Source organism: Etheostoma cragini, chromosome 15 (genome assembly GCF_013103735.1).
Source record: "Etheostoma cragini isolate CJK2018 chromosome 15, CSU_Ecrag_1.0, whole genome shotgun sequence".
NCBI classification, from domain to species: Eukaryota; Metazoa; Chordata; class Actinopteri; order Perciformes; family Percidae; genus Etheostoma; species Etheostoma cragini.
In genome coordinates this window covers 22,216,351-22,220,152 of record NC_048421.1, presented here as the reverse complement: position 1 = coordinate 22,220,152, position 3,802 = coordinate 22,216,351, and the positions used below count along the sequence as shown (strand labels likewise).

Genomic DNA, 3,802 nt, shown 5'->3' with positions numbered 1-3,802 from the left:
GTGTGTCTGTGTGCGTGTGTGTGTGTGTGTGTGTGAGTGTGTATGTGTGCGTGTTTGTGATAAGCAGATTCAAAGGACATATGGATTCTGTACCGACTTACATTTAAGCCTTGTGTTCGTGTGTATGTATTTTTCCACTGGACATCTTTTGTTTGAAAACGTTTAAATCAGAAACATTTGTGTTTCACCTACTGTAGAATTGAAAGAACCATCCTCATCATTGGTTTCTGTCACATCTACCTCATAAGTAAGCCTCCTTCAATCATCCAAGGTCTAATGCTGTTTTTACATATCTCCTTGAATTCTCCTTTTAAGGATATTTGCACTCTGATCCCCATTTGTTTCACATCCAAATGTTCAGAACAAACTCAACTTTCTGTATACTGATGCCCAAAATTGCAAAAATATATTTCAAATCTCTTGTGAAAACATACCTACACTCATTTGTTTTGGTGCTTGAAATTAGTTTACAAAAGTCTCGGGTTCACCAAAGTAGCGTAACATGTGAATTATGTAGTAAATATATGTCTAAAATGAAATTTTGTTATCAATTTTGGAATAGGAGTGTTGTCAAACATCACTTGGACTCGCCGGTGAGTCTACTGTCCTCAGAGGGTTAAACATACACAGTTTGTCCTCTTTTACCTTGACCTGTTTGTTCAGAAAGACTTTGTTCCAAAGTAAGTAGTACCTAAAAAAATGGACCTATGTACCTTTCCACATTTTTTCATTGTGTGTACCTCTCCAGTGTTAGTAAGTAGTATACTACACGGCCATTTTGAAATAAATCACAGCAGAGTTATGCTACAGAACCCAGGAAACGTCCAGCTTTGCACAGTAATGCCCATATTGTACAATTTTGTTTGAAAAGGATAAAACCTGTCCCAGGTTCCCAGATTGTTACCCCCTTAATTTCCATGTTCCCTTGTGCTTTACTATGTATTCTAACTTACTGTACTGCTGTACTGTAAATTGTTGTACGTTGTGGAGATGTTAAGTGAAAGAAGATCATTGATTAAATGTAGCTTGAGCTTACGTTAGAATAGAATGCATTGGAATTATGTAATAGCATCCTGAAAATTTACAAAAACGGTCACTTAACCTGATAGAAAATGTAATAAAACCCAATAATGTAATGTAAAAAATATTTTTCAGGTGGGTCAATGATTTTTTTATAAACTAAATGGCGGAAAATGTAACAATGTAAAAAAATAAATAAAATAGTACGCTTTTTTTCTTCGAATAGTAAAGTTGCCAAATGAATAATACTTTATGTGTCATGCCTCCTGAAAACAGCAACATCTGACCTTGATTTCAAGTTGAGAAATATGAGCTGTACGTAGAATTTGAAATTTACAAAAGATGGTGAGTGGTACATTATTATCAGGCAAAGATGCAGTGAACTAAAATCCCTAGGAATGGGAAATGAACTCACCCATGCCCATGCTGATTGGCTGGTGTGCAACGATCGTCCATTGGACCAGAGTGGATGCGAGACCTTACACAAGGAAGGAAGATTTTTTTATATCTATAAAATTGGTTGACTTTTTTGAAGAGTCCGTTATGTTTTTTCAATCCTCCCTGTCCTCCTTGGCTACTAGCAACTGTGTGGCGGAGGGGTGAGCGTGGTGTGTGATCACGGAAGGCTTGTATCGTGTGGCTGCGGTTTCTTAGAATTCACCATGGGGCCGTCAGAAACTACGCACTATAGCTTTAAGACACAGCAATTGAAGTTGTTAGAGCAAAGCTAGTTAAGTATTGCTCAAGCAGAAAGAATTTCTAATTGCTAACTTTGTGTTTCTCTGATTGTGTTAATAGTCTTGTGATCCCATAGATATGTCTTTTGACTCCTTGGGTGGTCCCAACCCCGGAGTTCAGAGCCTCTGGTTTGTGTTCACGCACACAAACAATGCTAGACAAACACACAAACTGACATGCACATAGACAAAGTGAGGGAGGAGTACAGTCATTTATGTATGTGTATGTACACACCCACATACAAAATGATTGTATACACACACACACACACACACACACAGTACACAAAGTACACACAGACAGAAGGCCGCCAGTTTAATTAGCCGTTAATTCCCTGGATGAACACAGTCTCTGCTCCTTCAGCGCTGTGTTTTCTCTGTTTCTGTCTGATTTAATGAGACTTGGGATGACGATGACATCATCCCAGAGAATCGTGCAACATATACAGATACTGGGCTGCAAACACAAGATAAAACAAGTATCTCTCAATGGGCCTACTATATCATAAAATAACTACATGGTATGTTGACACTGACAAAGTATGGACACCCAAACATTAAGTCCATATGTGACATCACAAGCATTCAGATGCTATGTTTCAGGCTTTCCACTCGATAAAGCTGATTTTAACACTATAATTATTTTAGAATCTGGATGGTTTTCTGCCAGAGCAGTCGTCGTTTGACATGCAGTTTGAGGGGTCACGACCCAAGACATAGTCAGTAACAACTATTTAACTCCTCAGAAGAACTGGTGAAGAAAATGTAGGTCCAACATCCTGTTTTGTAGAGACAAGACGTGTGTGGGCAGCCCAAACTGTCTTTTTGTTTGGACCTATTGTTTGTGTTGGCAGGTTTTATAGACGGAAAAAAGCTCTGCCCAACTTCCTCAAGAAGACCCTACCATTAAGATTGTGTGCAATTTGAAATATATATCTAAAAAGATACATACACACATGCACATTCATGCAGGAATTTAGACACACACACATACACGCAGTGACTTGTTTAAATTAATGTCAACCGAAGCCATGCTGACAGTGATAGATAGGGGTGGGAGCTAGGGAGGCCAATTGACTGACCTCTCCACCAATGAGAAGCTGGCCATGTGACCTTTGGACCAATCACAGCACTTCCAGGTCAAATGTTGCCGGAGGGCGAGCACCAAGACAATCTGTCCATCTGGGAATGAATGAATGGAGGACAGAGAGAGAGAGAGAGAGAGAGAGAGAGAGAGAAAGAGAGAGAGAGAGAGAGGAATGCCTTCTCATGAAAGGGTTTGTAGGATATCGTGTCCATCTGGGAATGAATGGATGGAGGAGAAAATGGAGAGAGAGAGAGACAGAGCGAGAGAGAGAGTGAGATAGAGACATAGAGGAACGCATTCTCATGAAAGGGTTAGTAGGAAATTGTAAGAAAACCGATGAACACCAATTTTTATATGTTTTCACGTGACACTGGCTACAGAGCTACGCTAGCTGTTAGTTGCTAGTTAAGTTTAGCCAACAAAAAGTGAGCGTCCTGCAGTGCCAACAGTTAGGTTTAGGCAACAAAACAACTAGGAAAGGTTAGCAAAAAGATCGTGGTTTGAAGTAAAACACTCCCGGGACACAAACTCTGTGCCCTGAGTTTCATTAAACATCCACCCTGACCTCCTCGTATCTAGTACCAAAAAAGTATCACGTAGATACTATCCACAATTCTTGCTACATGTCATATAATGTCAAAAATGTTCAAGCAGTGTGTTTTGTCTTGCCTGCCCGACTTATATTGGACTTATATTGATTATATTGTCTCTACAAGTATTCAATCACATGTTTATTAAGCTAGTATCTACCATCCACTACCAGCACTCCTGTAATTTAGCTCCATGTCTTCTCTGTTCTGTATAAAAAAGACATCTGTGATGTCTATTGTGTTTTTCCATCCCCACGATGAATCTCTCGTCGTCCATGGTGTTGAGAAGTAGACATACACTCACCGGCCACTTTATTAGGTACACCTGTCCAACTGCTCGTTAACACTTAATTTCTAAGCAGCCAATC

At 39.6% G+C, this 3,802-nt stretch overlaps 1 long non-coding RNA gene across 1 annotated transcript in view; it reads right to left on the bottom strand.

Annotated features, from left to right (window-relative positions):
• Positions 1-754, bottom strand: part of LOC117958211 — an 8,116-nt gene extending 7,362 nt beyond the window's left edge. The window contains exon 1 of the long non-coding RNA XR_004659663.1: positions 741-754. This is a non-coding gene — a long non-coding RNA (uncharacterized LOC117958211). The remainder of the gene's footprint in view (positions 1-740) is intronic.
• Between the last annotated feature and the right edge of the window lie 3,048 nt (positions 755-3,802).